Raw genomic sequence first — 14,903 nt, 5'->3', positions numbered from 1 at the left:
GTAATTTTCATCAATATCTTGGTGTCCCTTTCCCAAGAGATAAACGGCACTGAGGAGGAGAAAATGGAGCTCCTGGACACTTTGGATCAATGCCCCTTCGTTTAGAATTGAGATAGCTTAATTCTTTCATATCTAATTAATAATAGAGAGGACTTTGTCCTTCAGTGTACCAGATGAAGGAAGAGGGTAACGATTTGACGTCCCCCAGCCCACCATTTCTTTCACAAGAAGGCAATAAAACAGACACACACACACACACACACACACACACACACACACACTCCTCTAAAGCACTCACCTTGTCACACCTCAGGATTGCTGTGGGATGCAGAGGAATCTTTCTGTGTCTACCCCTTCAATCAATGAGCCATGCAGCTCAGGGTCCCCAGAGTCCTTGAAAGAATTCCTCTCTCAATGCAGGGCTGGAGACTACGCAATTATTATCCAATATTGCTTAGCACTGTCGAGTGGAAATGAACTAGTAGAAACTTTTTTTGACTGGTCTCTGTTTCCTCGTATCCTGAAATTTCTATCTCATTGCAGAGTAAAAGCTGGCCAAGAAAGGTGAAACATCCCTATTTGGGGAGTGGCAAAGCAACTTGGACTCAGGAAACCTGAGTTTTAGCCCCTACCCCGACTTTCACTCTGTGGCTTTGAGAATGTCACTTAACCTCTCAGAAGCAGTTTTTGGTTTTCTCACCTGAAAAAGTTGGGTGAGGAAGTCAATTCTGAGTTGATAATAAATATAGATAAATCATCTACTTGATCTTCTCATCCTGGGGATTGATAGATTTGAAAGAACACTGTCAACGGAGAAGTTTAGAGGGCCTCTCTCTGCAGCATTTTGTGTGGAAGAAATCCCCACATCTGCTCTTTCCACATGTCCTATTCTGGGTACCTGAGGGGACTCCACTCTTCAAGGTGGCAATGAGAGAAGGCTTTCCTGGAGAGGGAGGGCTGGGCCTTGTGACCCTGACATTCAAACTCCTGCTTTCAAGGACTCGTCCGTTATTGCTGCTATTTCTACACTGGTTCTCACAGGGAGGCACGGTTCTCACCTTACGGTTTAAGTCTTCCTTAAATTCCCTTTGGTGCAACTGAAATAAGGTCAAAGCATTTAGAAATCACTAACATCTAAGACCTAACAGGAGGAGAACAAATGGTAAACTAGATAATCCGCTTTGCTTGCTATAATTCACTCATCTTCAGCCACTTCCCCATCTCTCAGCCTTCCTCTGTGTGACAGAGGCCATCTTGAACACCCCCAATCTGGGAGCATTCTCAAGTATGTCTGAATACCTCCAAGCTCAGATCCAAGATAGCACTACCCAGAGAAAGGCAAGAGTTCCTTCTCCCACCTCCCCATTTCCATTTTCCTGTCTGAGGACCCATTACTTCCCCAGATTATGGCCCCTGGGAACACCTGTCCCCTTCAGGGAGATGCAAATGCCATCCTAGAACCTGCCTCACCAGGAAAACTGTATCACAAACAAGTGTTCACTTAGGGAAAGGAAGAAGAAAGGGGGTGGGCTGCTGGAGGGGAGGTCGCTTCATTACAGTATCAAGCCCAATACTGCACTTTCCTATTAGGGAATTTCTAGACAGTCCCTCTAAATGAGAGGGGTTTCCTGGGTTCTCAGAAAACATCTCTATGCTGATAAGCTAGTTCACGATGCAAAAGAACACGTGGGAGTCTGGTGCTGTGCAGTGAAGATGGGCTTTGAGAAGCTCACCAGGCAACCACACCTCCACTAACAAGTCCGTTGTTCTGTCTTTTTGGTAATACATGTTCTTCTCCAGCTGTGATTATAAAAGCAGCAGCACTAGGAGGAAAAACAACACTTCAAGCACAAAGCAGAAGTAGGAGAAAAAGATAGCAATAAATACATGTTAAAGGACTAATGGAGACTCTTTGATTCCATTAGGAGATTAAAATCACAAATCCTGGTTCACACTTTACCTGCCATAACTTATTCCCTAACCAAAGCAGGACAGAAGAATGATCGTAGAATATGGTAGTAGCATCTCTTTCTAAACTACCCAAAGTTTTGAAAATCAGGATTTGCTTTTATGAAAACAAAAAATAGCTCCAACTCTGGATATGTTTTTCTACTCTAAAAATAAATTATTATGCACAAATTACATGCCAAAGGTCAGAATGCATCCTAAAAAGTATATGGTAATAAGAGCAAGCAGAATACTTTAATAACTTTATTATCTGTTTTCAAAGGAAGGAGGAAAACCTCTCAGATCTCATTTTATTTTTAGTACACAAAAGGAATTTTAAAATCAGGCAACTATTTGGGGGACATTTTCTTTGCTCTTATCCTCTTCTGCCCCCTGGTGGCATCATATTTTATGTAATTTTTTCCAGCTCTATGGAGGTACTGACAAATAAAAATTGTATATATTTAAGGCATACAATGTGATGATTCAATATACATATACATTGTGAAATAATGACCATAATCAAGTCAATATATCCCTTGCTTCACAGGTACTTCTTTTTTTTTTATGTGATCAGAAGACAAGATCTACTCTCTTAGCAAATTTTAGATGCTCAGAACTTACTTAACTTACACCTGAAAGGTTGTACCCTTTGACCAACATCTCCCTATTTTCTCCACTCCCAGTCCCTGGTGACCACTGCTCTACTCTCTACGAGTTTGACTTTTTTTTTTGCCATTAGGAATATTTGGTTGTTATATTTCCCCTATTAGAGTAACTTTACTGTATTTTATGCCTATTACAAACCTTAAAATCAACTTAATAAACATACTTGACTGTGTGATAAAACTTTATGATCATTTTAGGACTTATATATTGGGTATTAACTTCCAACAGCTTTACCCAAAATATTTTCCCTGGAAAACTTCCAGAGAGAAACATCCCAGGAAGAGGACGTTGTTGTGCTGGTCTAAGGGTTTGGAAAGAGTAGAATATCATGTCCTTCTCTTATCATTCAAAATATATGTTATATTCTAAAGATCAATCTCACAGCAATGACACTTTTTGTGATTTCCTAAACTTTGCAATTATACAATTTTTCCACATTGACCTGTTGGCATTCTATAAGGTATGGGAAGTGTTGGTGTGCAGGTATTGTTCCCAACCCCCTTCTTTCTTCCTGAGAATGGCTAAGAATTTCCTTCCTTGTTCTGCTTCCTTTGCCACACTCACTATTCCCCATTATATCAACTTGCAGTTACGTCATTTGAATACTTTATATCAGGTTGGCAAGGTGATGCACACTCCATACCTAGGACTCCTGGAGGCTCTCAAAATCAATCCTTGAAGCCATACTCAGCAGTGAAAGGGAATGCACACTGATGTGCACAACAACTTGGATGATCTTAAGCACATTATGCTGAATGGAAGAAAACTTCAGAAGGTCACATACTGTATGATTCCATTTGTATAACATTCTCCTGAGGACAGTTATTGAGATGGAGAGCAAATGAGTGGTGGCTGGGGATTAAGGAGGGAGGGCAAGTGTATGAATATAAGGCAGCCTGAGGGAGTTCCTTTGTGCTGATAAGAAGGATCTGTGTCCTGATTGTCACAGTGTTTACTGGAATCTGCATGTCTTAGTCCATTTGGGCAGCTCTAAGAAAATACCATAGACTGGGTGGCTTATAAACAACAAACATTTATTTTTCATAGTTCTGGAGGCTGGGAAGTCCAAGATCAAGGCACCAGTAGATTTGGTATCTGGTGAGGGCCCGTTTCCTGGTTCTTAGATGGCTGTCTTCTCTGCAACCTCTCCTGGAGGAAGGGGCGAGGGAGCTCTCTCAGTCTCTTTGATAAGGGCACTGATCCCATTCATAAGGGTTCTGCCCTCATGACCTAATCACCTCGTAAAGTCCCCACCTCCTAATACCATCAGCTTGAGGATTAGGTCTCAACAAATGAATTTGGGGGGACACATTCAGACCATAGCACTATACACATGATAAACTGTCCTAGAATTACACATGAAGACGGATAAGAAAATGAATGCATGTAAAAAGATCATGAAAATGGAGTACGGTCTGTATTCTGGTTAATCGTATTGTGCCTATCAATGTCCTTGGTTCAATAAGTGCACCATAGTCATTCAAGAGGTCACCATTGGGGAAGCTAAGTAAAAGGCATATAGGACTTCTGTGTACTACTTTACAACCTCTGTGACTCTATTTCAAAATAAAATGTTTTTTAAAATCAAAACCTTTGGTCCACACCAATGTTTGCTATATGAATTCCTTTAGCTTTTTCTTCTAGATTGAAAAAGAGAGAGACAGAAGTAGAGCAGTGCTTGGGAATTAGATAACATGTTGTTGTTACTCTTTGCATTGGCAATGTTAAAAGATAAACTGAGGCATACTAAAATTTTTGTGTTTATTTGAGCAAAAATCAATTCAAAACAAGCAGCATCCAAATCTAGCAGATAGAAAGGAGCTCCGAGGAGCTGAACAAAATGAAAGACTTTCGCAGGCAGAAGGGAGCTGGAACAAGGAGATTTTACTGGGCAAGAAAGTGGGTTGGTTATTGCAGGGTCACTCTCCTGTAGGGGACAGCAGAAGTCTCTCGGGCAGCTTACTTAACTCACACTGACCATGCGATTCCTGCCTGGCGAGTCTAAGATTCCATTTCTGGGGGACCCAAAATGGTAATTACACTAAGTCTCGGTTTGGTGATGTGGCGCTTACCATAAGCAATTCCATTGGGGCCTGTTGTCTCGTTTTCCACAGCAGATTACTCAAGGGTCATAACTATATGTTGCTCCTCTTCACTGGGAATGGAATGAGATAAAATGACCCAAATGGAATCGTTGAGAAACACACACACATACACAATACACACTTCCTCTTTCTCCAGGCTTTTTTCTTCATCTCAATAAATGCCTCTCCCCCATCACCTGGTTGCTAAGGCTAGACTTTTTGACTCCTCTTTTCCTCACTTCCTACATCCAATCTATTCCCAAGTCTTTCTGATAATACCTCCAAAATACCTCAAGTCTGCATTTAAAAAATATACAAAGGAAAATGAGAATTTAAAGGAGACTGAGACAACGCATCTGACAGATGAGAAAAAAATCAGAAGAGCGTGCAGACATAGAAGGTGGACAAAGAAGATTCCAGAAAGAGAGTGGTCAACATTGTCAAATGCTACTAAGATGTCAAGAAAAGAAGGAAGGAAACTATCCAATAGATGCAGAAAAAAAAAAAAGAGAGCTGGGGCCAGCCTGGTGGCACAGCGGTTAAGTGCACACGTTCTGCTTTGGTGGCCCGGGTTTGCCGGTTCAGACCCCGGGTGCGGACATGGCACTGCTTATCAAGCCATGCTTTGGTAAGCATCCCACAAATAAAGTAGAGGAAGATGGGCATGGATGTTAGCTCAGTGCCAGTCTTCCTCAGCAAAAAAAGAGGAGGATTAGCAGCAGATGTTAGCTCAGGGCTAATCTTCCTCCAACAAAAAAAAAAAAAAAAAGAAGAGAGTGGATCACTTTATCCAGAGTACCTTTTACAGAGTAAGTCCAGGTGTCAATGGTATTGCTGAGGATCAAGGCTGCCCCTGCCCCAGGGAGAGAAGCCCAAGATGTCCTGCCCTACATACCCATCTATATCATCCTCCGGGAAGCATAGGACCTCTTGACTTAATCTGATCTGAGTCTTATCTAAAGTTATAGGACCACCTGATAACCAGACCCCACCTGCACTGATACCATTTGAATGATTTTTTTATATAATCTTTCCTTTGTCTTGTAAAGAGATAACTCACATACCTATGCCTTAAATTTAGCCCTAGCCTCAACCCATGTTTGCAGCTCTTCACTGCCCCTGGGTCCTGTCCCCATGCTGCAGCTCTTACTGCCCCTGGGTCCTGTCCCCATGCTGCAGCTCTTACTGCCCCTGGGTCCTGTCCCCATGCTGCAGCTCTTACTGCCCCTGGGTCCTGTCCCCATGCTGCAGCTCTTACTGCCCCTGGGTCCTGTCCCCATGCTGCAGCTCTTACTGCCCCTGGGTCCTGTCCCCATGCTGCAGCTCTCACTGCCCCTGGGTCCTGTCCCCATGCTGCAGCTCTCACTGCCCCTGGGTCCTGTCCCCATGCTGCAGCTCTCACTGCCCACGGGTCCTGTCCCCATGCTGCAGCTCTTACTGCCCATGGGTCCTGTCCCCATGCTGCAGCTCTAACTGCCCCTGGGTCCTGTCCCCATGCCTGCAGCTCTTCACTGCCCACGGGTCCTGTCCCCATGCCTGCAGCTCTTCACTGCCCACGGGTCCTGTCCCCATGCCTGCAGCTCTTCACTGCCCCTGGGTCCTGTCCCCATGCTACTCCATGCTATTCTCTGAATAAAGGAGCACTACTGCCAGACCTTGAGAGTCCAAGAAATCTTTCTTTTGACTCCTTGGCTTGCCGAGCCCACATCAGTTTGAAGAACAGATACAAACAAAGTATAGATAATAAACATAGACAATAATATCAAGAAGTTGGGCTGTGAGGAAGAAGAAAGAGTCACAGCTGGCAGGGACATAGTTTTTAATATGTGAAACTCTCAAGATTTTTAAAAATTCTCCTAGTAAGGAGTCATAATTACTATTCTTTTAGGATATACTTATTTTATAACTATAATTATAAATATGATATAATTATTTTACAATTATGCTAATACTCCAAAAGTATATTCAGTAATTCCTAGCTATAATATTTATTACTAAAATTACTTAAAACAAAGAATTGAAACCTTTTTACTTCTGTAGACTTGGGCAAGGCCAGCAAGAAATTAGATAGTGCAAAAACACACAGAGCTGCATTTGCTCATGACTTTATAAATTAAATTTAACTTTCTATTTAGCACTTAAAAAGATATTTAATGATTTAAATATCTATAGTATTTGGAATCAGCTGAAATTCTCCAAATCCCCATAACTGAACTTAGTGAGTCACATAATGGTTGTGCTTAGCACTATTCCACATTTCTCAGTCTCCTGCATTTCTTTCTTTCTACTCTTTTCCCCCTTTACTTCCTCTATCTCTATTCCTATATCTTTTATTTATCCATGGGGAGAAGTTCTTAATTGCAGGTACTTGAAATTCTAATATTCAGTTAAACACTTCTGAATATCTGCAGCGTTAAAGGTAGTGTTCAGTGCTGCGAGAGATAAAGCATGAGTGGTGAACACGTGGAGGTGCTGGGAGAGTGGTGCCTGGAGAGGGCATGGAAGCTCTGTGCCCTTTCCCCATACCTTGCCCTATGATCTTTTCCATGTGGCTGTTCCTCACTTACATCTGTTTACAACAAACCAGTAATCTAGTGAGTAAATGGGTTTCTGAGTTCTAGCAAATTAATTAAACCCAAGGAGGGGTTGTGGGAACCTGACTTACAGCCAGTCAGCCAGAAGCACAGGTGACAACCCAGACTTCCTCTGGCATCTGAAGTCCCAGGAGAGGGTCACTGGAACCTCCAGTTTGTAAGTGGTAGGTCGGAAGCACAGGTTCTGCACGTTTGACTGGTGTCTGGATGGGGGGCGGTCTTGTAGGACTGAAGCCTTAACCTATGGGATCTGATGCTATCTCCGGGTAGATACTGTCAGAATTGAGTTGAATTGTAGGACACCCAGCTGGTGCCTGAGAATCACTTGGTGGCAGGGAAATGCTCCCCTACACACATTAGAATTGGTGATCAGAGAATATTTACTATCTAAATGATAAATAAATGAAAAGCAATAAGATATATTGGAGTATATGAGGAAGCCATCTGGGTTAAAACTAATTAAGCCTGACCTTGTGTTTCCAAAAGGTCCTGATATGGTCTGTTGAGCATGCATTGTACATCTGCTTTAAACATTTACTGTGTCCCAAAGATAAGAATGGTGCCCTTAAAGACAGAGATGTAGTTTCCCACCCCCAAAAGCAGCATTTTTTTTTTAAAGATAAGCATCTCGTCCCAGAAACTAAGGATTAATTACTGACCTGCTGTGCTCACCTTGTGACCACTGACCTGCTGACCACCGATCTGCTGTGCTAGCTAAGCATCTCACGACAATCGTAAATGGGACATTCCTTTCATATGTGATGTATGCTCTTTGTTCCAAGACAGTATATAACCACTCTGTACACCCCAATTCTTTGGTGCCCTTCCTTCCTTGGGGAAGGAAGGCCTAGGCTAGTTCTCAGATCTGGCTCATAATAAACTCACTCTAATTTTTATTTAGATTGATTATGGATTATTCACACTGACAAAACAAATTAACTGAGGTCCTAGAGGGAATCAGGCAACGGGCCTAAAACATAAGTAATAGTCCCTTCATTCTATAAAAAATTAACTTTTTGGGTATCTACCATATTGAGCGTCTACTATATGCCAAACTCTGTATAGATGCTGAAAATTAAAAACCAAGTAAGGCACAATCCCTGCCCTTCAGGCAGCCTGCTTCTCATTGCTTCTGATGTGTGGAGGAGAGACGAGATTAATTATGATGAAGGGGACAGTACTAGAAATGAGCACAGACTGTTGGTGGGAATGTAAACCGGAACAGCCACTATGGAAAACAGTATGTTTGTTAGAGTTTTTACATAATGTTATAAACCGCCTTTACCTCAATAAAAAAATAATAAAAATAAATTTAAAGGAAATAAATAATTCAAAAGAAATTTTGAAACTTAAAAAATCTTTTTAAAAGTATGGAAGATCCTCAAAAACTTAAAACTAGAACTACCATATGATCCAGCAATTCCACTCCTGGGAATAGACCCAAAGCAAATGAAAACACTCACTCAGAAAGATATTTGCACCCCCATGTTCATTGCAGCATTGTTTACAATAGCCAAGACATGGAAACAACCAAAATGCCCATTGATGGATGAACGCGTAAAGAAGTCATGGTACATACAATGGAACATTATTCAGCCATAAGAAATGAGGAAATTCTACTATTTGTGATAACGTGGATGGAATTTGAGGACATTAAGCTCAGTGAAATAAGTCAGACAGAGAAAGACAAATACTGTATAATCTCACTTATATGTGGAATCTAAAATAAAAAAACTTTTTTTTTAATCCAAACTCATAGAAAAAGATATCAGATGTGTGATTACCAGACGCAGGGGGTTGGGGGAGGGGGAACTGGAGGAAGGTGGTCCGGTTACAAAATAAGTAAGTACTGGGGATGTAATGTACAAAATGATGACTACAGTTAACACTGCTGTATGGAAGACGTATGGGAAACTTGTTAAGAGAGTAAATCCTAACAGTTCTCATCACAAAAAGAATTTTTTTTTCTTTTTCTCATCTTCTTTCTTTTCTTTTTATTGTATCTACATAAGAAGATGGATCTTAGCTGAACCAATGTGGTAATCATTTCACAATATATGTAAATCAACCACCATGCTGTATGCCTTAAATTTATACAGTGATGTATGCCAATTATTTCTCAATAAAATTGGGGGGGGGAAATGAGCATAAGACTCTCAGAAGCTACTGAGAAAAATGCTACAAACCTAATTGAATTTCTCAAGAACACAGAAAAGATCCTTTCCAGTGTGCTTCTTTAAAATGAAAGAGAAAAATAAAAACCTTCGAACCACAAGCGTTTACTTGACAATTTACCAAATTATCTTATATGCCTAAATAACTCCTCCTGTTCTTTAATATCTGTTAACCAATTCCTAAGAAAACAAAATGTGTGGTAACTTGCAAAGAAAAAAAAAACACTAAAACTGGAGAATCAAAGCCTTTAAGAAAAAGAGGAACTTGTCTGTTCTCACTTGTTTGGAATGCCAAGACCTCTAGTGCATAAGCTTATTATTATTATGTTATCACTATTTATAAATCTATAGTTCAGAACCTACAGAATACACTGGGTCCATCAGTCAGACAGCATTTATCATAAATATGGACATATAGATAGACAAATGATAAGTAGATGAGAGAGAGAAATGGATGACAGAGAGATAATATATACATAGAGAGAGAGTCTGTGGTATAGGGTAGAAAATTTTAAAAATGTAGGCTTACAGTGTGGTAAGTGAACCAAGAGCAACACAATGAAAACAATTAACTCACAGTGAAGGGCAATATAATTAAAAGCTAAATTGCACAATGCAGACCCTAAATCAGGAATGGCAAATTCCCAGCTCAAATCCCACCATCTGACCCCGCCTCATCCATGCAGACGTTCACTGCAGATCCTAGCTCCTGTTCCTCTAGGGTTCAGAAGTGGCCTCAAAATCCCTGGCAGAATCCCTCTGGGCTGTCATTTCCAAATGATTTCAGCTGGCATTGAAGATGAACTCTATCTTCCATCACTCTGATAGAGCTTATTAAAAACTCAGTGAATTAGCCTACAATGGATAGTGATTCCGGTCCTCCCACCTGTGTGTAGGGGCACGAAGGCAGGACTGACAAGAGCAGAGGGTCAATGTTAGGGGCTTAGCCATCACCACTGGGTCCACACGCCAGAAGCAGGGGCTGGGAAAGCCACTGACACGCTAGAATTCAAATCACGGTGAAGCAGTGGGTTTATTCACTCCACAAATATTTATTGAGTGCCTGCTACTTGCTAGACGGAAGTTCCAATTTTGTTAAGAAGTTGTGAAGGGAAAACCTCTGGGGGGGTTCTTAGTAAAACTGGGGAGTTGTATTAGTTTCTCCAGGCTACCATAACAAGTACCACAAACTGGGGGACTTCAAACAACAGAAATTTATTGTCTCACAGTTCTGGAGGTCAGAAGTCTCGAATCAGGGCCACGCTCCCTCTGAAACCTGTAGAAGATGCTTCCTCGCCTCTCAAGCTTTGGTCTTCCTTGGCTTGCAGCTGCATAACTCCGATCTCTGCCTTTGTTGTAACACGGATTCTCCCTTTGTGTCTCTGTTATCACATGGCCATCTTCTTCTAATCTTATAAGGACACCAGGCATATTGAATTAGGAGCCCACCCTACTCCAGTACAACCTCATCTTAACTAATTACATCTGCAACAACCCAATCCCAAATAAAATCATCTTCTGGGGTACTGAGGGTTAGAACTTCAACATATCTTTTTGGAGGGAACACAATTCGATCTGTAACAAGAACTAAACCAGAAAATCTCTTAACCCTGACCATTTTTAACACTCTACAAAAAAATGTAACAGACAAGATACCAATTTAAGAAGTTTCAGCCCCGAATGATCATCAGTCTCTGCCAAATAACGCTAGGAACTCTGTAGTCACTATCTTCTGAAACACACATGTTCTGTTTGAGTCCTCCTAATATTGCACCAAAACCTACCCAATTGTAATGATTCTGCAACATGAGCTTGCAGGTGGTAGCCTTTCAGATATTTGAAGTGTTTGGAGTCCACATAGTTTCTTTCACCAGCTGAGCATCCCCACATCCTTTCATCTTTCATCCTCACGTCATTATGGCCACTCTGTCCCATATGAACTCTAGTTGGTCTACCTTCTTATATCGTGATATTGGTAACCAGGCATAACACCCTGAAACACGCAGGCTATACTAGAACTAATACCTCTCTTGTTGAGAAACCTGAGGCACTCGTTCTCATCACTCATACGTTGTTTAACCATCAAGTCTTTTTTATGTATTCTGCCATTTAATGTCTCCCTCATCCTGAACTCAGGCCATTGTCTAATCTTTGAGATAATTGGGGTAACCTAAACAAGAATAAAAGCCAACTACCAAACAGAGTGGAGAATCATCCAAAGTTCTCTCATCCACCTTAGGGATGTGACCTAACCGCAGAGCGGACAGAGAGAAAGCTTTCACTCACAGCTCATGTGAGAAGAAGAGAAAGTTGAAGGCAAAAGGGGAGCCAGTACTTGCCGATTTCTGAGAGGAAGTAACTGACAGGAAAAGAGGAGATGGTGGGAACTTCAGAATGAAGAACGGAGATAAAAGACCAGGGAAGAAGAGAGAGATGGCCTAAAGAAAGCCATGAGAATCCAGCTACACATTTCCCTGCCAGCATAGGAAATGTCCTTGTGGGGACACTACAGGAGTCTGGGAGGTGATGCCTCATGTTCCTGTACAGCCTGATGGGACTACGTAACTAGGTCAAGGGGCTCAATACCCCCAGATCTGAATCTCTGTAATCTGGATTTATCACTGGTGACCTTGAATAAATTGTTACGTGAATCTTCTTCGAGATCCCATTTAAGAATCATTTTAGCAGAAATGATGACCCAAGCAGTAGCAGAGAAGAGAATCCATCAACCTCCAAGCCAACCTCTGGTCCATGTGGGCATTAGAGATAAGCTCAGAACAGGCTAGGGGCATCAAAGGGACCCACCACAGGCAACAGCTTGGCTGGAGAATGGGAGCGTTCCCTCCCCTGCCACCAGAAGGCATGCATTTACAGCTAGAGCCTAAACTACATCCACTGACACAGGCAGACATAGAGTCACACCATAATTTATTAAGCACCTCATATGTACCAGATATTGCAAGAGTGTGCAAAATCACACTCTTGGTAGAGGTATAGGGTCTCTGGGGGAAGGCAATAAATAGCATCCTTCATCCCTGTCCGGTGTACAAAACTCAACAGGTGAAAGAATCAGAATATTCACTCTATTCCTGATAAAGGCTAAGTTGGAGGACACAGCCTGGGGTGTGGGAACCTAATGGACCTACCCACTGAAGCCCATTTCTGGTGAGACTTCCTCACCCATCCCAGGCAGCACTGGGCCCAGCAAGACCTATGTCAGCACAAGGGAACCGAGGAGGATGTCGGCATGGGACCCCAGATGGACAAGGGGGAGATGCGTCCACTGTTGCCAATTCATTCCTCCAACTTGACAATTCAGAGCAGCACTCTTCTCCTTCTAGGTGGAGTGAGTTAAGGGAAAGAGAGAATCCGAGAACATTTAGGGAACATTCCATGTCACATATTCCAGAGGAGAAGATGCTCTCCTCTCTGATAAGAGGAAGAGCCAAGATTGAGCCGAGGCCTGCCTGGCACCAAAGCCCACCATGGTGTCTATACATGAATGTGTCTAGTGAACTACTGGCAGAGAGGGTTGCCAGGAGTCAACTTTGCTCAAGGATTTTGAAGAGATGACCGAGAGAGAAACACAGAGAGATTGTGATGTCAGAACCAAGACATTTGGGGAGGACAGTGTAGTATCTGCACCCCATAACATGCAGCCTGGCCACCTGGACTTAGGTCTGAGCCACAGAGAGAAATAGAAAGAACGAGAGAGAGAGAGGGGGACACTATAAGCAGAAACTGAAAGAACAGTTTCCACTGAAAACTCTATGAGCACTGAGGCACAAGCAGCCCCATTGTCTCCAAGGGAGACGTGTATGGCACGGAGTCAGGGAGAGGAGACAGCCCACTTCAGTGTGGAAGTCAGTGTAGCTCGAGCAGTGAGGACTGCAGAGGGCACCATTCCTCTTCGGTACAGCGACAGAAGTGGCAGCGGCAGCGGAGGGAGTGCTGGGCACCAGGGCTAACACAGACGTGCTTGCAGGCCCCTTCACTGCAGAGAGACGGTGACACCAGGTGTACCAGTTATGAATAAGTTAGTACATAAAGCAGAACTAACTGCTTTTTAAACTTGTGTACTAGTTTTGTATTGCTGTGTAACAAATTACTACAAACTTAAACACATTTATTATCTCACAGTTTCTGTGGGTCAAGAGTCTGGGCAAGTAGTAGGTTTCTCTGTTTAGGGTCTCACGTGGCCATGGCCAAGGCAGCAGCTGGGGCTGCAGTCTCCACTGAGGCTCAGCTGGAGAAGGATCCACTTTTGTGGGCAGAACTCAGTTCCTTACAGCTGTAGGGGCTTCCTTTTCTTGCTGGCTGTCAGCTGGAGGCTGCCCTCAGTCCGTAGGGACCTCCCAACACAGCAGCTCACCTCTTCAAAGCCAGGACGGCAGGAGACACTCCAGCGAGGGGGCGCTACAATCACCTGCATCCTGCCGCCTGTGCCATAGTCTACTGGCTGGAAGCAAGTCACAGGTTACACCCACACTCAAGGGCAGAGGATCCACAATGGCATGAAAACCATTTCACATTCCAGTGGTTTCCAGACTGAAATGATCATCAGAATCACTAGGAAGCTTTAACAACTTAGATTCAGAACCCAATCCTACACTTGCTAAATTAGGATTTCTAGAAGTAAGACCAAGGTTCTTTTGCTAAGCCAAGTACTTTAGGGGAGTCTAATAATCAACCAAGTTTGGAAACTACCAATACAGACATTTTCAAAAAATAATTACTACATCTTTCCCCAGTCTCCAACCTAAGCTTCCTAGAGTTGAGATATAGACTTATTTGTTAAGCTAAGTATCTGTCCACTGATTCTAATGACTCTCCTGTTGTTTAAAGAAGGCATTAAATTAATAATGAGTTTATTGTTGTGTAAGGATGGCAATAAATCAATCATGTTAAATTAACTGACATTACTAGGTGATCTAGAAGTGCCTAGCATCACTTAGCTAGGAATTTTCTCAACCTCAGCACTATTGATAATTTGGGCCAGATAACTCTTTGTTGGGGACTGTCCTGTGCACTGCAGGACATTTAGCAGCATCCTTGGCCTCTACCCACTAGAAGCTAGGAGTACCACCTCCAGTTGTGACAATGGAAACTATCTCCAGACGTTGCCAAATGTCGCTTGGGGTCAAAATCATCCCCAATTCAGAGTCACTATACTATCTTTAGGATTTTGCAGAAGTCCAGAAAATTCACAGTAGGAAAACTGTTCAAAAAAACACTGCGTAGGAATCAAGCGAAAAACGTACCTGAAGTGTTTCACTGTGGAGGCAACAATCCGTGCCTCCACAGTCCTGTGTACACAAACTGTGCCTTTTATATTTCTACATGATTTCCAGATGCTGAGTGAGCAAGTCCTCACCTCACATTTTTCTGTGTATCACTTACCTCTCCACAGACCCCACCCCAACACCAAAACCAAA

At 42.5% G+C, this 14,903-nt stretch overlaps 1 long non-coding RNA gene across 1 annotated transcript; it reads right to left on the bottom strand.

The window, feature by feature from the left end:
* Window positions 1-3,649: 3,649 nt before the first annotated feature.
* LOC138915979 (uncharacterized) lies at window positions 3,650-4,818 on the bottom strand. The gene is made up of 2 exons (XR_011422544.1): window positions 4,689-4,818; window positions 3,650-3,765 (listed from the first exon to the last, which is right to left on the bottom strand). It is a non-coding gene; the product is annotated as an uncharacterized lncRNA (long non-coding RNA).
* Window positions 4,819-14,903: the final 10,085 nt, after the last annotated feature.

This window comes from Equus caballus, chromosome 10, assembly GCF_041296265.1.
Source record: "Equus caballus isolate H_3958 breed thoroughbred chromosome 10, TB-T2T, whole genome shotgun sequence".
Taxonomy (NCBI): Eukaryota; Metazoa; Chordata; class Mammalia; order Perissodactyla; family Equidae; genus Equus; species Equus caballus.
The sequence above is the reverse complement of the archived record's forward strand: the minus strand, read 5'-3'. Positions and strand labels throughout refer to the sequence as shown.